This window comes from Girardinichthys multiradiatus, chromosome 18, assembly GCF_021462225.1.
Source record: "Girardinichthys multiradiatus isolate DD_20200921_A chromosome 18, DD_fGirMul_XY1, whole genome shotgun sequence".
In the NCBI taxonomy this organism is placed as follows: domain Eukaryota; kingdom Metazoa; phylum Chordata; class Actinopteri; order Cyprinodontiformes; family Goodeidae; genus Girardinichthys; species Girardinichthys multiradiatus.
This window is the reverse complement of record NC_061810.1, coordinates 6,875,796-6,897,143: the sequence shown is the minus strand read 5'-3', so window position 1 is coordinate 6,897,143 and position 21,348 is coordinate 6,875,796. Positions and strand designations below refer to the sequence as shown.

General features: G+C 40.5%; 1 protein-coding gene across 1 annotated transcript in view; it reads left to right on the top strand.

Annotated features, from left to right (window-relative positions):
* The window catches only part of numbl (NUMB like endocytic adaptor protein), a 96,419-nt gene continuing 75,071 nt past the window's right edge, over nt 1-21,348 (top strand). The window contains exon 1 of the mRNA XM_047392474.1: nt 1-462. The gene's annotated coding sequence lies outside the window, so the exon portion shown is untranslated. The remainder of the gene's footprint in view (nt 463-21,348) is intronic.

Here is a 21,348-nt window from a genome sequence, read left to right as displayed (position 1 = left end):
CATCAATGGGAAGCTTGGATTTGCATGTCCGGCCGCCTGTGCCAATGGGCGCAATGGGAAGGCTGGGTTAGCGGGTGGAGCCGGGGGAAGCGGCCCAGTAAGTGCACAGTCAACAACCAAAGCATCCGAGATTACTACAGCCGCACAAAATTCCCAACGAACCCCCTCCGAAAATACACATTCTTGGTTATTTCTTCTAATAATTCAGCTTTTGGTCGCAGGAGTTGGAGAGAATCGCTGCTGTGAACCTTTTGCTGTCTTTTATTATTATTGAAAGGCGTGTTTGCATCGGTTTGCGGCTTTCCGTCGCTTCCACACACCGCCTTCCTAGTCTGGATGAAGACGATTTTGTGAAATTCCCTATCCCAGATTCCTCGATTGACTTTAGTATTTCATTGTCCGGGGTCCTGGATTTACTCAGAGGAGGAGCAGAGGGGAGCCGATCATCCGTCGATCTCTTGGGTGAGTTCATGGGATTCAGTGTGGCATCCATCCCTGATATTCCCAAGGTTTCAACCCGGTGATGTTTTTATAATCAACAAATAACGATCCGAATAAGATTTGTAGCGGTGTGTTATTGAGTGTAGAAGTCATTATGCATTTCAACCAGTGCTGCTACGCGTTTTATTCGCATCTCCCCATATGGGTCATATAGTGTAAAATGAATGAAATGTGGCTCCAGCCTTTCCTGTAATTGCATACAGCCCTGGTCCACAATCAAGGAGCAAAAGTGCTTTGCAAAGAGACAGCGATCTTCCCTTCCACACAACTACCTGCAAAAGATGGACCATCAAATGCTGCAACTTTACAGCGCGGTTATAGAAACACACAGCTTCCCTAATGAGCCCTGCTCCAGCAGTCCTGCCGTGATACTGGGTTTATGGCGTCATTATTGTCGCGTGGATGACATCATTAGCTGGAAAGTCACACAGGAGCTCGAGGTCGATTGTGAAGCATTTTTTCCCGGAAGCAAGGCACCTTGGGCTTCAAACGTCACCAGCTGGCTATATCTGTCTCCATGATTTCATATTGACTCCCCTTAAAACATCATGATGTTTGGGGTCAAATCACATCCTATTCAGTGTTGATTTTCTGTTTTCTGTTGGAAAAAAAAAAAGATTTGGCCTCCTCATCACTCACAGGAGGGTAAACCTACATCCAGTGTGACTTTCTGAATTTGGGGAGGTTGCTTTTAAGAACACACACACACATAAAGACATGCACACGCTTAGACAATTGGCACATGTGTTGGTATACAGGGCGTTGTAAATGCATGCAGCTTTATTGTCTAAGGGTCTCCATCTGTTCCATGACAAGGCATTCCTCAGACAGCCAGTCATGCTGCTAAGGGAGGGTTGGATTGGTGGTGGTGGGGGGTCTGTCCTGACTGAAGGGCGCAAAGTGAGGTCAGAGTCACATGAGGTGTATTAACAGAAAAGGTGTCCCAGCCTCTATGTGTTTGAAGACCTAAATAAAACCCAGATGGAAGGTTTGTAGTTGATCTCTAGCCTCATGTTGGGATGGAGGATAGAAAGTTTTGAGGTTTTTTGGAGCTGGGTGACTAGGTTCTAGAGCTCTAAACCAAAGGAGGCTATTGGCAGGAGGATAAGTTTAGTTTTAAATGAGATCTAGTCTAAGGCTGGCATTTGTCTGCGTCCATTTTTACTTCTGAACCATTAAATGTCTGGGTAGTGTACCTGAACTTTCTCAGCAGCTGCTCAAAGGCAGACTCTCACGACCGACATTTCTGTGGAGTGGTCCCAAGAAAGGTACGCAAGAAGAAGGACATGATGCGAAAAATATGCTGTGGGCTCTTTATGGCAGACTGGAAAAGATACTTGACATATGCGAACTCATTTCCATTCATTTCCACAGAGGTGGTGGCTATTTCTTCCAAGAAGTGCAGAACAGAACTTTGTAATTGGTTGCAGTTGATTTCTCACATGCAGTCCAAACTGAACATATCTGGAAAACCTCAGAGATTTATAGGACTGAAAGAAGACGGATACACCTGCTGTATTGTATCTAGGAATGAAACATGATTAATAGGCACTGGGAGTCTATGTTTGGTCTACAATGGAAGCTCATGCTCATTCAAGAGTTTGAATAGGGGAAGACATGATGCTGTTTTCCACTGGAGGATTTGAGCTAACACCTCTGTGTTTGTTCCAGCTTTAGAAACAGATATTTTCCCACTTTGCACCCCCTTTTCCACCAACTTGTAGCCATTTGTACCCTTGTACTGAAGCACTGAATTTCAATTTATTTCTCATAGTAGTTAAATATTGGGAATTAAAAGCTCAAATCTCATGTGTAATTTAATTTCATTGTAAATTATTTGGGCTGCGTGGTGGAATAGTTGTTAGCAGTGTTGCAATGCAGCAAGATGGTCCTGGGTTTGAATCCTGACTGGGGTTATCTTGATGAATATGGCAGATTCTTCATATGCATGTTGGGTTAACTGACCACTCTAATTTACTCTTATATTGTTTCCTCTTATAGATGGTGACAGATTGTGTCCTCTGATTCAAATCAAAATGACTGCAAATAAAAAAACTAGTACCCCAGTGCTAAGGGGAAATCATTGTCACAGATTTGTAAAATTTGGTACTGGCAGATGAAGAAATAAAATGTAATGCTCCACTGATGTAGATCTGAACATGTAAAATATGCTATGCTCATATTAATTATACCTTTTTGAACAAAACCTTCCATATCAATAGACTTTCTGTACCTTCTTACTTTATAAAGTGCTGATATGTCGAACCCAGCTGCTGGTCAATGTTTGTCTGGGTTTGATGCCAATATTTCATTTAATCGGCAGGCACCGATTGTGTTCAAGCAATCTTGCATATATTGCAAGAAGGTTTGAGACAATCATTATTAACAGCGGGACCTTTTCCTATCTGGTGTTGCAACAACCTGCAGCCATATTAAGTCACTCCATCATCATTTTTGCTCTCTGCTCTTCACAAGTTAAACTGTTTTTGTCGCTGATCCATTGCCTCCCAATGTGATCCTGGTGAACCAACACTAAGAAGGAGACAGACATGTTTAGACCAACCATGAGGTTCTGGTACACTCGTGTACATTCCAGCTCAGGCTAGATGAAGCCTGGCCTTCGTTTCGAACTATCAGGCTTGAAGAACCCTGTGGATCCAGAGTCGGGGTCTCCATCCTCTGTTCAGCTGGAGATGCCGGTAGATGTTGGGAGATATAAATTAGCTGCTATGTAACTAATCACTTCTGAAACTCAGCCATCAAAAGCAAAATATAATTACCGCCCCCATTCTCACACACACACACACACACACACACACGCACGCACGCACACACACACACACATCTACACATTCCATTTCGCCTAAGACCATTTCCCTTCCACCACTGCTCTGATTGCTACATTAAAACTTGACTGTCTTTCATTGCACACACACACACACCCAGCCACCCACCTACCCGGGGGGGGGGGGGTTGCTTAAACCACAATACAGCGGGGATCAAAGGTCATTCAGCCAGCCAATCAAGGAGCCATCTGGTGGAGAGGAAGCCCCCCTCCTCCTCCCCCCACCTCTTGGTGTTGGTCAGGGTGGGTCTGCTGAACAGCCAGCTCTGTTTCCAGCCCCGGCCCGGCTACTGTCTCCACACTGTGTGCTTTCTCTGGGCTGCCAGCACCGACCTCTGGAGTCTTGTAATAAACTGTAGGTCAAGTTCTTTCCCGGTTTGCAGACAGTGCTGGGTGGCTTTATGACTGGTTTGCAACGTTTCTGAAACCTGTTGTTTCTTTAAAGCTCAAACTGCTGAGACTTGAAGGTGAAAGACTGCAAGCATAAAACATTCTGACAGAAGTTATAAGATATGTCTGAGATATTTTTCTAAATAATGGCAGCGCTTCACAGTGACAGATCTTGTTTTAGAGGATTTAGAGCGTACTGCTGCCGCTGTGCTCCTGTGTAGGCTTCATCTGTACAGGCGCATCTCAGAATATTAAAATTTATATTTAAAACTTATTAATGTATCTCTGTAATTCAGGTGCAATTATAGAGATTCATTACACACGCTGATTTCTTATATTCCATACATTTATATCTGATAACTTTAATCATTATGGCTTACACATAATAAAACCCTAAAATTCAGTTTCTCAGAAAACATAAATATTGCATAAGTCTAATAAACAGAATAAGTTTTAATGGAGAAATGAAAAGTATGTCTGTGTATTGTACAGTATGTGCACTCAATACTTGGTTGGGGCTCTTTTTGCATGAATTATTGCATCTATGCGTTGTGGCATGGAGGCAATCAGTCTGTGGTTCTGTTCAAGTGTTCAGGAAGCCCAGGTTGCTTTAATACTGGTCTTCATCTCATCTGCTTTATTGGCTCTGGTGTCTCTCATCTTCCTCTTGACAATGCTCCATAGGTTCTCTGAAGGGTTTAGGTCAGGTCAGTGATACCATGGTCATTACTGACTGTAAAAACTTTACACTTGACCTAAAACTATTTGGTTTCTGTGCCTCTGCCTCTTCCTCCAGACTCTGAGTTTAAAAGTGAGCATGGGCTGCGACTTGCATTGATCTGTCTGTGTGTGAGAGCTCCTAAAGCAGTGATTTCACCCTCAGTCCATGCCTTGTGAATATCCTCCAAGCACTTGCTTCACAATCCTCTCAGTACTCCTCCTGAGTCGTGTTACCCTCCGTGTAAGGGGTGTTCACAGAGTTGCTAGACAACTGCCAGGTCAGTCAATCTTGGCCATGAGTGGACATCACATTTCTGTGCTAAAAATAACTTATATTTGATCTATTATCCAAATATTCTTAGAAAATGAATTTAGTGTTTAATTAGCTGAGTCATAATGATTAACAGAAATAAGTGGACTCACTGAAACTAGTAAGAAGATCAGAATTCCAGAAAGGATGTTAGAATGAAGTTGGATGGAAAGAGATGATTTGAGGTAGAGGAGACGCTCAGTGACGACTGCTGAGAGTAGGGATGGGTGCAGGTTACCAGTATGCCATCCCAGGTTTCTCATAGCATTTGTACTGTTTTAAGGTCTGCTTAATAAGATGCCACAGAAGTGCTGGAGTGACCAAAGTCGCCTCTTCCTGGCTTGCTGGTAGAGACTGCCAGTTGGCTGACTGAAACAGGGCTACTATGCTTTCCCTTCATTTACAAGAAAGACAAACTTCGGCAGTTTTGGAAATATCTCCGGTCAATTTTCAGTCAGTGAAAACTGAAGGCTTATCACCACACACTTAGGCTACAAGCAACATGTCTGTTAATTATCCAACTGGAGATAGCCTTACTAACTAATACCAATTAATGTAACAACATCAAATGACCAATAAATGTTATAAATAACATTAAATGTTATAAATAACATTAAAACTGCTCCTAATAAAAGATACCTGTTTTAATAAAATATGTTTTTCCACACAAAGCGTGTTGATTTAACTTATGTTTATCAAACACTGTGATGATCTCATTCTAGCTAAAAAGGAGCAGAGGGAATAGAAGAAAATAAGAGAAATGAGGAAAAACCAAACAAAGAGTGAAACGTGTAAACCAGCCAGCAGGTTTTGCTCGCTGGTTTTCCTCGTCGTTCATCTGGACAAAACATCTGACCATGAAGATGCATGTTTTCTTGGTTTTACATCCATCCTCCATCCTAATTCCTCCTCAGTCGAACACACTCACACATGCTCTGCTGTCTAATGCCTGAGTGCCTTCAGTATGTGCTGAGTAGAGTTATCTGATTTCTGCAGGCTAGTTAAATGCAACAACTCTCTCCTCCTATACTTCCATTAGTGCACACATTAATGGTATGGACCCAGTATGAAGACAGATGTATTATTTTGGTTTAGATTCCTACTTCTGCACATTTTACAGGCACTTACCTGTGTGTCTTGTGTTTGTTCAGACTGAAAATGATTAGAGCGATGGATTTGGATGTCTGTCTGGTGAACAGTCATGTGTGAAGGCAACAATTTGTGTTGGCTCCGTGTGATAGACCGTGCATGTGTGCAGAGGGGGAAGACGGGCGCGCTTGGACGATCAGCAGTTTTTGTCTTTGCTTCACTGGAAATAACAAGGAAACTGGAAATTGGTTGCATTTTTCAGTTCTCTGTATGTATTGATTTATTTATTTTTTTCATCATGACCTGTTGTAGCCTGTCTAATTGATGAAAATACCACTGCAGTACTATGATGAACAATCTCATCGTGAGGGTGTGTTCGAGAAACCGAGAAATCAAATGTTAATTTTATTGACATATTTTGTTCCAGCTTGATTTCTGTCCCGTTGTCACACACAACTCCGGCAGTGTAGAACTGAAAACCAGGCAACACGGAGGGCTTTTGGGGACTTTTATATAGTTCATGACCTTCTCTTTTCTAAGCTATAAAGACGATGTGATGTCTGACTTTGGTCCATTCTTCTTGGCCACTCTTAAAAATGGGAAAAACAAAAGAAGAAGCCATTCATCCATCCATCTTCTATACCCACTTCTTCCATATTGAGTCGTGGAGGATCTGGTGCCTATCTCCAGCATTCTATGGGCAGGAGGAGGGGTATACAATGGACAGGTCGCCAGTCCATCGCAGGGCAACACAGAGACACACAGGACAAACAATCATGCACTCATTTACACATGGGGGCAATTTAGAGAGACCGATTAACCTAACAGTCTATTTTTGGACTGTGGGAGGAAGCCGGAGTACCCGGAGAGAACCTACGCATGCACAGAGAGAACATGCGAACTCCATGCAGAAAGACCCCCTGGCCAGGAATTGAACCGATGACCTTCTTGCTGCAAGGCAAAAGTGCTACCAACATATGCTAATCTTCATAATTTAGGAAATGGCTGCAAATACAGCGACTAACCCCTATTTGCCCGTATCCATAGTCAGAGCAATAATTAAAAAGGTTAAAATGGTTGGAACTGAAATAACCGAAGCTAGGCGATCACCCATATTTACCTTGTCACCACTGAGATGGTAAATCGAGGTAAAACAAATCTCCAAAGTGGACTGATGGAGAACTGAACCTACTTATTGGAAACTGACATACATGCCCCAGAAACGTAACGGGAATCTGGCCACATCACCTAGCTGATGTAGCTATCTACATCAGCTAGCTAATGTAGCTAGCTACGCTAGCATAGAGCCAAAGACAGCTTTATTGTTTTTACGAGGAAAAACACCTCTGAAATCCTCAACCATTTTTCTCCGGTAGTTTTCTTTCAGTTAGACTTGCTTTGGGTTGATTTTTATTGATAACAGTGTGTGAGTTGTAGCTTTTTTTCTGTCTTTATGCTAAACTGAAATCTGATGCTCAGGATGAGCTAAATCTTTTAAAAGCTTCTTCAAACATACACCAGATGTAAACATTTTATACATTCAGTTTGTTTGCAGTCTATTATCAAGACTTCACCTGGCATGATTACATTTTATTAGGTGAGTTTTCAGGATTTGAAGTTTGATTGTAGCTATTATCTGTTTTCGTTACTTATGTTTAACTACACGATGATTTAAACACTGTAAAGTGACAAATTTATTTCTATTCTATTAAATCTACCAGGTTTAAAAAAAACACGTAATTACATAATTAGGATGGTGGCTATAAACCAAGACTGTAAAAATAAGCATAAAAGGCTGTTTGGACTGTTTTACATCAGAGGAACCAGTGTGCAGCTTCATTAGAAGATCCACTGCCCACATATGGAGACTAGTATGTGTGCTAGGGAGGCTTGCTGTTAGATTACAGAGGAAGAAAGTATGAGATCCGGTACAATGATTGCTTCTCTACTGCTTAATATCAGTGATTCAGAGGGAGAGAGATTTTTAGCAGCAGACAGAAGTCAAGGTAAATCTTCCAGAGTACAGAAAGCTTTCTGTTTCTGAAGTGATGTGTGTGTCTCTAATTTGTGAGAGTTCAAAAGTTCAACCTCGATAAGAAGAACGAGCCACTCTAAATATCGCAGCTATGTCTGTGCAGTGATGTCGCATGATTCAGTTACAAAATTATGACAAAATAAGGAAACAATAAACTGTCGATGGAAACTTTAAAACATGTAGAAAGCTTGATGGGTTTACATGAGTAATTGCAGACAAAGTAATTCCATCCCGTTTTAGGCTCCCTGTGCATTTTAGGATTGGTTTTAGGTTATTAATGCTGGATTATATCCACTTCAGTATAAAACTAGTTGGACTGTCTGAAGAGTAGGCTCTACCTTTACTAGCAGCAGAGGTTCTGTTATAACTCATTTTTGTTTAATGGGTTTTAATTCTTCTTTGATTTTTAGAGAAAATAATCAAATAACAATCAAGAAAAGTTTTCTTAAGCAAAAGTCTAGTAAGAAAATTTTTATAAGTAATTTTTATAAGCCAAATTGTGGAATTAAAATAGCAACTGCACTTATTTAATAGAATATTATGTGAAAGACCACAATTGTATCAAAGTTCACAAATTTTATGTGAAACTAAGAACTCTTGCCATCTAATAACATATCAACAAACAGCTTGTACTATTATGAACATTTGTTTTGTTCAACAAAGCTTACAGTAAGGTTAGGGATGGGTGTTTGATGCTTTGCAATTCCTTCATTTTTTGTTGGATTCAAAACAACTCCATCTATTAAAAAACCTCCAGCACATGTTTTCTCTTTTATTTCTTATAGTGCTTAGAATAAAATCAGAATCAGTCAAAATTGGAATCAAACTTTAAAGAAAACTAGTTTTGCTGATACAGTTTTCAGGGGAATATTATTTATTGACTCTGTTAGGAGTAATTTCCTTGCTAGATTTCCTCATTGGAGTCAAACCAGATGTCTTTTTAAACATGTGTACAGATGACTGACGGGGTTAATAAATAGGCCACTCCCCTGTGTGCTCCTTTCCATGAGATCCACTGCTCAGCTCCTGGTACATCTCCCCTGTTCAGCATAGAGCAATGCCATAAGAAATGTGCCAGCACTGCTTTCCATTTATGAAACATCTCTGCCTGCTCACTGGTGCCATGAGTCATGGTTGCCATAGAGAGGAGCTCTGACAGCGGCCCAGCTGATTAGGAGCATCTGACTCCACATGACTCCTCCACCTTCATCTCTTTCTCTCTCTCTGCCCACATCAGTTCACCTCTTCTTCTGTTGCTGCCTTCTTCGTTTTTCCTGTAATCTTCAGCTTGCCCTTTGTCCACCTTAAATCACATTTTACTTCCCTGTTTTTTTTCCTTACTTTTCCTTTCAATTTTTTGCTGGATACAGATTTTCCACTTGGATCATTGCTTACAATGGCTATATGGTCCCACATTCTTCTCTCCTTTTATGTTTTCATATATCTTTCGGTCTGCGGAGGCCATCTGCACACCAGATGTGGCTAACAGTCACAGCTGTTGCTGTCATTATCATGAACAATGCAGGACTAAGATGCATAAGATCCCTAAGGCCCATAATCCTTATATTACATGTAAGACAAATACATGTTTAAAAATGTCTCATGGACAAAAGGAGAAATTTCTTGCAAAAAGCCAACATTAGAAAAATCAGGTTTTACTATAATAAAATGTAGTATTTGTCATTTGAGATGAATTATGTAAAGAAGGCCAATAACATACAGTAAATCTTTGTAGATTTAGACCAATGATGTGACAATACATCCAACCCATGAGGTGGGATGGGACACGATGCTGGGCTCACAAGCATGAGACAAGACAGGATTTTCACAATACTGATGGTAAAAACCATCCCTGCAGAATATTCCTGTCCAGGTTTTACTGGTCTTTTTGTTGTCAGTTTTAGGCTTGCATACCATCAGTATTATTAGAAATACAGTTTATACAGTCAGCAGTAATGGATAATACCTGCTACTTTATAGCATTGTAGCAAGTGAGTGGTGGGGGGTTGGGGTTGCTGAAGTCATATCTGCTGTATATTCAGTTCAGAAAGGTCTCATAGTATCCCAAAACTGGGAAATCGAACATGGCCGTCACAACCAGGCTGAAATATATTTAAGCACTTTTATATTTGACAAAAACAAGGTAAAGACCTGAATGAAAATTATATTTTTAGGGGTTTCCAACCCTTAATCATTTAAAGTCCTGTGTGCCATAACACGATTGGCCTCCAGTACTTGAAGTTTTTAGAAGTTCTTCCTAGTCAGTTAGGTACTGCCCCGGTTTCAGTAGTGCTAAGCTAAACAAAGCTTGCTGTCTACTCTATTGTTTACATTTTTGACAGACACTTTTGTCTTTCAACAATAGCATTCTATAACTATATGTAAACGGTTTATTTTAGGCTGAAAGTAGCAAACAGTAACCAGTATTAATGAATAGCTTTCAAGCTTTTTAAAAGGTTCGAGTGTCAAAACACCTGAAAATTTCCAGCCATTCCGATTCTAAGTGCATGACCAGAGTTTCCTGCGCCTGTATGAAGCATAGAAATATGCTGCGCTGCCCCTCCCCCACCTTTTGCTGGTCAGCTGGCCAAATGCTTTTCCCTTGGTAACTCAAACAGAAAAAATTGATGAAATATCAGGTTGTAAAAAAACAAAAACAGCCCGGTGTGGAAAGCAGTTATTATTAAAGTACCTCTGTTTGACAACTACAGTTGGCAAGTTGTAAGCAACATTTCTGTCCAGCAGTACACTGCAGGCTAGCTACCAAGCAACACTAATAAACAAGCTAAAATCTGCAAAAAGGTATAAACTCTTTGAAAGTACTTAAAAATGTTAACAACAGCAGTTTTTTAAGTCTTATTAACATCCTAATACTGTTGTTTTGGGGTATTTTGTATAACTGCAGCATACAAGAACATGTAAGAATGGGCTGATGCTGTCATTTAGTCTGTCAACAGTAAAGCTCTCTGCCAGTTCCTGCTTTGCATAAAACACTGGAGGAGAGAGATCTGGAAAACGAAGCCTGGAGAATCTAAGTCTTGCAAACTGCTTTTCACATGACAGCAGCTATTTACAGGAGCAGATGGATGAGGCTGCAGACCAAGAGGAAAGAGGTGAGGAGCCATTGTAAGTGCTGGTGAGATGAACAGAGGGATGAAAGGAGGGCAAGGCAGAGGAGAAAGAGGTGTCTCGTTTAGCAGGCTAGTTGCGGTAAAATGCCCTCGAGAATGAAAGAAATTAGCTTGTAGGAGACGGAGCTTGTTGAGGGTGTTAGCATTTAGAGTGGACTGTTTCAAGTTTTAAAAGGAAGCTGAGACAAACTCTGTGTTAATATCTCACCCATGCTTATTGTCAGTGCACAGCCTACAGACCTTTATCTAATTCTGCTCCATATCTAATATTTCCCCCATTCATACAGTTCTCTGTTTTTACGTCTTCTTTTCTGCCTTCCATCTTTCTTCCTTATGATTTTTACTCGCTCTCATTCCCACAGCTCACATCCCCTACTTTCCCTCTGCCTTCTTTAGTCAGAGGAAGTGGTAGTCTCAGTCCCTGCCGGCTCCCAGAGGAACAGACAGGCCTTTGTCTGTCTGAACTGTAGGAAGATGAGTAGTCGGTCCTCCTGGTAAGCTCAAAAAGTCCGGTAGGAATTTAGGCATTCACTGTGGTAAGCTTGCCACCCAGAATGGCAGTAAATCAGTTGGCAGTTAAAACCAGGCCTTTATGGTCCTAAAAGCCAGTAATGTATTATGTTAGGCACTCAAGAATCCTGGGAAGAATGGACTAGAAAGCTGAGAGCAGATAGAGACAAAGGGACTACAGGACCAGATTAAATGCTATGCAGACATTATCAAAATTGTACAATGACTTTCCAATGTGAAGGCCACTATTCACTTTCATATGTATGAAAATTGAAATTATAACACCTTCATCTGTTACCATATCATCACCATATAGTACTACACTGAGATGATAAAGCTGTTTGGAATAAGGTTACAGATGAAAGTGACATATTCATAAAAAAAAAGCTAATGGCAAAATTGCCAATTAATTCACTGTCCTTCAAATAAATTAATCAACGGGCATGTCTACAAGTTGAACAGATCCCATCAATTAGATCTGAGCTTTTAAATCCCTCCTCAGAATGTTTAGATAGTCACAAGTGATGGCGTACATTGGACTCTAAATATGAAATATATGATATTCATATGAGATTCTTAGGTATTTATATACCAGGATCTAGACCACATGGATGGAATATGGACCTGTGTCCATACGGTCTTCAACCTTTTGGATTATTTGTATGGGTGTGTGTGTGAATACCGCAGGTTTACATTATTGCGGTATTTGAATAGATTTTTCCAAGGACATATTTTTACCTCTGACAAAGAGGTTATGTTGTTTTCAGTGATGGTTTGTCCATCCGTCTGTTTGCAACAGAGTTTGATAACATTTTCAGACAAGGTGCGTATTAGGACAAGGAACAGATGATCAGATTTAGGTGGTGATGCTCCAGGCCATCTGGATCCAGGATTCTTTGGAAGGATTCTTTATCATTGTCAGACCCTGGTGCAACAACCTTGGAATTCCCACATGGTTCGTCACCCTGTCAACAGCTGACATTGACATGCAGTGGCCAGAAGTCATCCAGAGAATAGCTCATCAGTATAGAAAACAGCTGACATGCGTCAATGACCCTATTACCTTGTAATTTTGATTGCAGTACTTCACTCAAACAAAAATATAAAATAAACACTTGCTAAATTTAGCGGTACTTAAATGGCTATTGAATATAATTATGTACCTTTTGTACATGTGCATGTGTGCTTCTCTTTATCGAGTAACACTAAGAATGTAGCACTATGATTTTAGTTGCTGAATTAGTCAGGCTATCTGCTGGGGTAGGCCTCAACAAACATGCACCCTTGTAGCTTGTGAACCTTAGCTTTAAAACAATGTTCTCTTTATTTTCCACACTATGACTGTCCCTGTTTTCCACACAGCTGAATTTGTCCTTCTTGTGATCAGGGTAAAACTGTTGTAGCCTTCTTCCAGCCAGCTTATCTGCAGTGTTCAGCAATAGCTGGGGGAGGGGAAGTACTATGTCTCCAGTCTCCAGTTTCTCATGCAATTTACATGTATTCTCATTAAAATAAATGTAAACCATAGTAACGGTATGACAGAAAATTTTCTAAACCAGACGTTTTCAAACTGATACTGAAACCAGGTCGATGTCTACGTTGTATTTACTGGACAGCTGCCTCTTAGTTCCTTAGCTTAGCTCAGTGCAAAGACTGAAAAGGGGAACCATCTAACTACCCTAAATAACAAAATCTGCTCAACTCAGAAAATGTTCCTTTTATGTCTAACTATGCTCTATGCTATAATGCAGCATAACAGGTTATACCTTGCTTGCTTCAAAAGGTGACTATAAGTTGTTGCTTTTTCTTTGTCTTTTTGCCTGGTGATGCTACATGTAGCTATAAAACCATACTCTGGTTTTACAAGTTATGAGATACCAGGCTATAGGTATTTGCTACTTACACACACATTAAAACCGTGTTTTAATGTTTTTAATGTTTTATGAATTGAATGAACATAATTTGTATACAAAGTTGTGCCGTTAGCCACTTTGTAGGTTTAGTCATAAATTTACAAGATGTTTTATGCATTTGCCCCAAGAAAAACTGCTTGCCAAGATAATTAATGGAAGGCAATGTTATGTATCACTTAACACAGAGACATGAGGACTGAAGATTTTTTCATCAAAACTGTTGATGGTAACTAAAATATTTGATCACAATCAGTGAACTGCACAAGAAATATGAATAGTTGAATGTTGTTATCTACTGTAAGAGAAATAAAACATTCTGCTTGTGTTTCTGCTGATTTAAGTTTCTCACGTTGCTGAAAATACCAGTAAAAAGAGGCTCATGGCACCACTGGAAGTAGTTCCAGTTATTCTGCATAAACCCCTCCTTCTACCTGTTGGCATAATAATCACAATCATGCTCTTCACTCAGAAAATATTCCTCTTTCTGCAAGAACGTCTTCTCGCAATAAGTCTCATTTGGAAAGGTAAACCAAACACATCTGATACCGTTCCATCATTTATCATTCTTATTATCATTTCATCGTGTCATATGTTAATGTTTGAGGTCTTGCCCTCAACAAGCCTTAACGTAAGATCAGTATTAAGTATGTTTTCCAATGGGCTGTATCTGTTCTAGTCTGGGATCCCCGAGAAATGTTGTTGAATGTGAACAGGACCCGCTGCCGGTGTGGAAATGCTCTAATGTAATGGGAACACTTTGATTTGATTAGTTGTACTGCAGTTGAAATTCAGATGATTTTATGTCATTTCGTTGTATAATATAAGGCATGGGTGGTTACCAGTACCAAGGTTCTTTTCAAATTTCCTCCGGCTGGGAGGGGCATACAGGTATATCTCTGCTCCCCGTTTGCCACCTGCTGCTACACACTGTCGATCAGCTGGCTGCAAGAAACCTACAACACTTTTCCCTAACTTACAGTTAAAACAAATCTGGACCGAATGGTGAGCTTGACACTAATATCAGCATATGAGCATCACTCTCTAAAGAGCAAGGCTGTAGAGAAAGCTGTTACCTAATTTTGCAAGCATATTCTGTGATATCAAAAGCAAAATTACCACAATTATAATTATCATGAAGTTAAAAAATATTTCAGCAGCAGTAAGAAAAAATGTTGCTTTTCTGTTTTGAACAAAAGAACCCAGGTCTTGATATGCATTTTTGTTTAAAATTGTTGCGTCCGTACTGAAAAAAACCATGATGCTTTTATTCAAGGTTCTCCTACTGTGACTTTCTCAGTGAGCTGTAACAGTGACAAAAATCATTAAAGAGATAATAACAAAACACAAATGGATAGGATTTAACGTTTTGCAATTTGAGGCAGGAAGTGATGCAGTTTTTGACAAAAAAAAAAACTGCCCCCACTATCCTCTGCAGGACCCGCTTGTCTGCAATTTTGCAGCTGAAGTTGGCCACTTATCTGTTTTCTTTCATCTAGCATCCATTGGTTAATATCAGCCTTTGAGAATAGGTAAGGTAGGTAAGGTAAGTTTATTTATATAGCGCTTTTCAGTAACAAGACATTCAAAGCGCTGTACATGAGGAAGAACAATTACAATACAATCACAAAGAAAATAAACACAGATACAGACACAGAAGAACAAATCAAATGACACTTATAATCCTTGGGAGTAATAATAATTAATAATCCTTCCACGTTTACTGGTACAAATTGGTTCCAAGCCACTCTTAATAATAAAGCATCTTTTGCTAAAAGAAGATGATAATATTGATAGTCTCATCATTCCACTAAATTCTAACTAGGGAAGCTGAGTCACTGGTACAAAACAGCTTTAATCCACATTTTCAGGTGCTAATAATATATTGCTTTTACTGGTACTGAAGTTGAACTAAGTAATAACAGTTCATTGTAGTATAATTAAGAAAGCTGGGTCATTGGTTTAAGAGCAGCTAAAGTCCAAATTACTAATAATATTTGGTTTTTGCTGGTAATCCTTCTGATAAAACTAAAAATCTATGAAAAGTAATGAAATCACACATTTAGGTAAAGTAAGATAGGAGGAAAAATAAATAAATTTTCAGACTCTATTCATAGCAGAATAGAGTCTGAAATAGTACAAAAAACCTCAGCAAGGGTAAGCAACACACACATAAGTAAAGATTTAGCAAGGGTACGGTAGAATCTTGAGGGTGCGAATATATATATAAGTCTGAGTTTGTTTGCAAGAATTAGACTGTCAACACTGATAGAAGCGCCATTGTCCTTGAGAAGAGAGGTGGAAGTTTTATCAATCGGCCTCTTAGTCCTATCAGCACACAACTGGTAGGCGAGTGCTGGGGAAGAGCGTCGTGTTTATATAACATCCAGGACATATTTTGTCGAAAGCCAGTTAGCAGAAGTTGGCAAGGCCACATTGGGGCGCCAGATTTAGAAAAACAATAAATGTTGTGGTTCAGGAAGTTGTGAATTTCCAACTCCCTTAAGAGTTTTACTGGTATGTCTCAATTTCGAATCCAAATAGCCAAATTTCTGGTACTTTCCGCAGATCTCGAGTGTACAACTTCTCCAAGATTATATCCTTTAACCTCTGAGTCCAACCGCTGCCAGGCTGCGATTCTGTTCAAGAATCGTGTCGAGCTTGCGATTCTGCTCTCTTAACATTCCAGTCTGAGTGTTGATCGCTCTACAGACTCCATCCAACATCGCAGGCAGCGTTGGAATGCTTTGAACAGCCGCCCATGTTTTGCGAATCACTTGATAAGCCAGGTAACCACCAACTCCAAAAAGCAGAAATCCTGTTACCAAAAGTCCAAATATGTACACATTTTCTATGTCCTCAAACGACATCGTAGTCAGGCACACAATCTTCCACTGCTGCCAATAATCCATTGTGTATCCAGAGAAGAACGTCCCGTCTGGACAAGAGGGTTTCCTTTACCCTGTCTTCCCGTTAAAAAAATAATAATATAACAGAGGTGTACTGACTGCCTAGAGGGGGAGAAAGCAGGAGGATCTCTGTGGCCATTTTTAGGGTCTTTTGAGACCAGATATAAATGGCTGCAGGGTGGAACTACAGCCTGACCGGGTTCTTCTCTGGACTGTCCACATCTCCAGATGGCTGCTTGAGAGCAGGCCGAGACAGTCCAGACTCTCAACTCTGGTCTGTGTGAGGGTGTTTATATGCCATCCATCCCATGATGCTGACTGTGCTCCACACGGGGAGCGTGTTATTACTCAGGCCATACATTCTGGAGAACTACAAGAAAATCTTACCCTCATTTTAACCCCTTTACTCAGCTGCAGACCAGCTGTGAAGTCTATATTTTTATTCTGCCTATGCACTCCAGCTCTTATGCACTCCATGCACCCTCACATGGATTCAGGACACAGGCTCCATGGAAGCTGTGGTAGCTTTCGTTCTGTGAATGGAGATTCTGCTGCAAGGTGCACAGCCTGCATTATGCATCTCTATCTTGAATGATGGCTGGTAGTGAGCACTGGTAAGAACAAAAGCTTGAGATGCTGGTTTCTTTTTCTTGCCCATCCTGTTCCCTGGAGACTTGTTTTGATGGACAGATCTCTAGCCCACAGAGCAGCTGCATGCACCTCGGCTGCCTGTGAAATGCAGGGCTGTTTATGCATGCTGTCTGTGTAGTTGTGCCCCACAATAGCTCCTCAGCCACACTGTGTCCCACCGCCTTATCCCCATTTTACCTTTTTGAATAATGTAGCTGTGTGATTAGGATGTGCGCACTCCCATGTTTTGTGAAAAAAGATATTCAGAGGCCCCGCGAGAAAAATGCTCAACATGCATTGCGTACACTCTTTCACAACCCTATTATATAGCACTCTGTGGGGCTCAACACTTATTCCTTTTAAAACTAGGATTCAGGACAAATTCTGCTGTGGACAGATCTGTTTTTCTGCTTTGCTTAACCTGCTAAAAAGAAGAAAACCAGCAACATTATTTTTATTAGGTACAAAGTTTTCTTTTTGCCTTGAGTCCTGTATTGTTGTTGGCTTCTGCCACCGTGTATGATTATCCTAATTATTTAAGTTCTTTAAAACCATGTTAACAATGTTCTGTAAGGTACTGTTAACTCTTAACATGAAAACAAGATAAAAAACAGGCAAACATTGACAGTAGCAGAGTAGCATATGGTATTAAGTAACAACCACAAGCTTCAATGTGTTTTACTTGGATCAAGAAGGAAGTAGTAGAGAAGTTTAAAGCAGGGTTTGGTCTCAATACTAAAACTTTTGAACATCTCAAAGAGCACAGTTCACTAAATTGTCCAAACATTTAAAACGTACGGCACAACCACAAATATGGCAAGTCTTGGCTGCACACCTTAACTGACATCCCCAGTGTGAAGCACTGAGGTGGCAGCATCATGCTGAGGGGATCCTTTTTTTCCCGCAGGGACAGGGAACCTGATCGAGTTGAAGGGAGGATGAATGCTTTTCAGCAAAACAAATATAAAGCCAGAGCTACAGTGGAATAGGTCAGATCAAAGCCTGCTCATGTGTTAGAATGGCCCAGTCAAAGTCCAGACTAATCCAACTCAGAGTCTTTGGCAATACTTGAAAATTGATGTTCTCAGATGCTCTCCAACTAATCTTACTGAGCTTGTGCTATTTTGCACAGAGAAATGTGCATGCTGTAGTGTGGGGGCGTCTGTCATCAAATTTTCTGCTAAATCACATTTAATTATTTTGTTGTAATGTGACAAAATCCTAAAATTGTTCACAGGGTATAAATACTTTATTGTATTTATAGAATAACTTTGCTGTAGAAGCTCAAATAATAATGAGACCAAGATAAAAGTAAGGAAAAATAAATCATCTGAAGCCAGAAGGTAAACTCAGTGAAGACGAAGGAGAGCCTTCAGAATCTTAGTTTAAAGAACTTTCTTTAAATAACACAAGTTTAACATTAGCAGACAAAAACTGATTTTTATTGAGAAACAGCATAAAGAAGCATCGATAGTACAATTTAGGCCACCTAAACACAAAGCATTCTGCAGCACGCACCTCATTGCCATCTGTGCTTCCCTAAGTCATAAATCTTCCTGTTTGTGGATCTTTTTTAGCCTCTATGTAGGTCTGTGTTATCTAATACAATCTGTCCCCATCTAATATTTACACTGTTAACCCTTCCAGTAGAAGGAAATAGATGATATTGCTCTCGTGTAAGAAATACAGTAGACGTTTAAAGAGTACTTAGGTATAAAAAAAATGCAAAGGTTCTAGCAATGCATTCCTATCCAGGAAGTACAGCTCTAAAAGGCCCATCCTTTTCTCAGCATCCTACCACAAGCAGTCGTGTCCCACATAAACACACATCTTTGGCAATTTGTCAGCAGGCCTACATACATTACTTCAGGGACTTCCCTGCTCTTCTAATTGGCCTCATCGTCTGGGCTTAGCTGGAAGGAAATGTTGCAGGCTGCAGTTGTGCAATATTTGAATCATGCGTATGGTGACAGTGGCATTGTTTTGTTTCTAGTTCTGAATATTGTTATGAAAACAGCTTTGCTTGTGAATTATTTGATCAAATACTTTTTTGGTGGGTTGTTTCTATTCCTTGTCTGCTGCCAGTACAGGGGTTGGACAATGAAACTGAAACACCTGGTTTTAGACCACAATAATTTATTAGTATGGTGTAGGGCCTCCTTTTGCGGCCAATACAGCGTGAATTTGTCTTGGGAATGATATATACAAGTCCTGCACAGTTGTCAGAGGGATTTTAAGCCATTTGTCTTGCAGGATAGTGGCCAGGTCACTACGTGATACTGGTGGAGGAAAATGTTTCCTGACTCGCTCCTCCAAAACACCCCAAAATGGCTCAATAATATTTAGATCTGGTGGCTGTGCAGGCCATGGGAGATGTTCAACTTCACTTTCATGTTCATCAAACCAATCTTTCACCTGTCTTGCTGTGTGTATTGGTGCATTGTCATCCTGATACACAGCACCACCTTCAGGATACAATGTTTGAACCATTGGATGCACATGGTCTTCAAGAATGGTTCGGTAGTCCTTGGCAGTGACGCGCCCATCTAGCACAAGTATTGGGCCAAGGGAATACCATGATATGGCAGCCCAAACCATCACTGATCCACCCCCATGCTTCACTCTGGGCATGCAACAGTCTGGGTGGTATGCTTCTTTGGGGCTTCTCCACACCGTAACTCTCCCAGATGTGTGGAAAACAGTAAAGGTGGACTCATCAGAGAACAATACATGTTTCACATTGTCCACAGCCCAAGATTTGCGCTCCTTGCACCATTGAAACCAACGTTTGGCATTGGTATGAATGACCAAAGGTTTGGCTATAGCAGCCCGGCCGTGTATATTGACCCTGTGGAGCTCCTGACGGACAGTTCTGGTGGAAACAGGAGAGTTGAGGTGCACATTTAATTCTGCCGTGATTTGGGCAGCCGTGGTTTTATGTTTTTTGGATACAATCCGGGTTAGCACCCGAACATCCCTTTCAGACAGCTTCCTCTTGCGTCCAGAGTTAATCCTGTTGGATGTGGTTCGTCCTTCTTGGTGGTATGCTGACATTACCCTGGATATCGTGGCTCTTGATACATCACAAAGACTTGCTGTCTTGGTCACAGATGCGCCAGCAAGACGTGCACCAACAATTTGTCCTCTTCTGAACTCTGGTATGTCACCCATAATGTTGTATGCATTTCAAAATTTTGAGCAAAACTGTGCTCTTACCCTGCTAATTGAACCTTCACACTCTGATCTTACTGGTGCAATGTGCAATCAATGAAGACTGGCTACCAGGCTGGTCCAATTTAGCCATGAAACCTCCCACACTAAAATGACAGGTGTTTCAGTTTCATTGTCCAACCCCTGTAAGTGTCCTTTCAAAAAAGGTCAATTAAAGAACAGATGTCTGGGAGCTGGTTTAAAATAAAGAGACACCAAAAACATTAGATGCCTCCTACTTCTTTGCTCCCTGAGTATCAATCTCATGTAGCCTTTTTAATGTTTATTTTTCTCTCCACAGCAAACATCTCTCTCTCCGTTCTCTGTTTCCTGTCATTCTCTTGAGATACAGTAGATTCGATCCTGCCAGCTACCAAATACAAAAAACAAGAACAGAGCTTGAATCAATTACTCTGTGGACGCGCTTGATTTAGTGACGCTCTGAACGAGCTCTTCTGAAGCGATGCTGCCCGCATCAGAGCCGAGGCAACTTTCCTGTTTTTGTGTAAATCAGTGCTTATTGGTGCTGATCTGCTGTCAGGCCAGATGATCTTAAAGAAGAAAGCAGCAAGGACTGGGAGGCAGTGAGATGCATGAGTCAGCCTCTTTTCCAAAAGGGAAAATATGAGACAAACTGTCAGGATAACGGCCTGCTTTTTAAAGATGATGATGATGATGATGCATTTCACAGAGTAGCCATATTTAAGTTTTTTTAAACCAACAAGAATTAAAAACCATATGACTTCAGCTGAACATGATCTTTTGTCCCTGATTGTTGCATGACAGTATATTAATTTTAGTTTTTTACTAATAATCCATGGGGCATTTTCTGGATGATAATGTAAGTATATGGAGGGTTTTCAACATGATTTCAACAAGAAAAATTTTGTTAGGCAGACATTTTGTACTTAAAGTGCACGGGTAAAGTATTCACTGCTAAAGGTTTGGCAGTTGTACTTTACTCTTTATATTTTCAGTTGATGGAGTGAACAGAGCTCTGTGGGAATTAGATAACTTCTAAAGGTGACTGATTCGTCTGGATTGTTTTAGAGTCAACAGGGCAGGAAGCAATTGCACATCACACTTAATGTCTTAATAGAATACACTGAAGTATGTGGTTGTGGCTTGACAAAACGTGAAGAGAGTTCAAGGGATGTA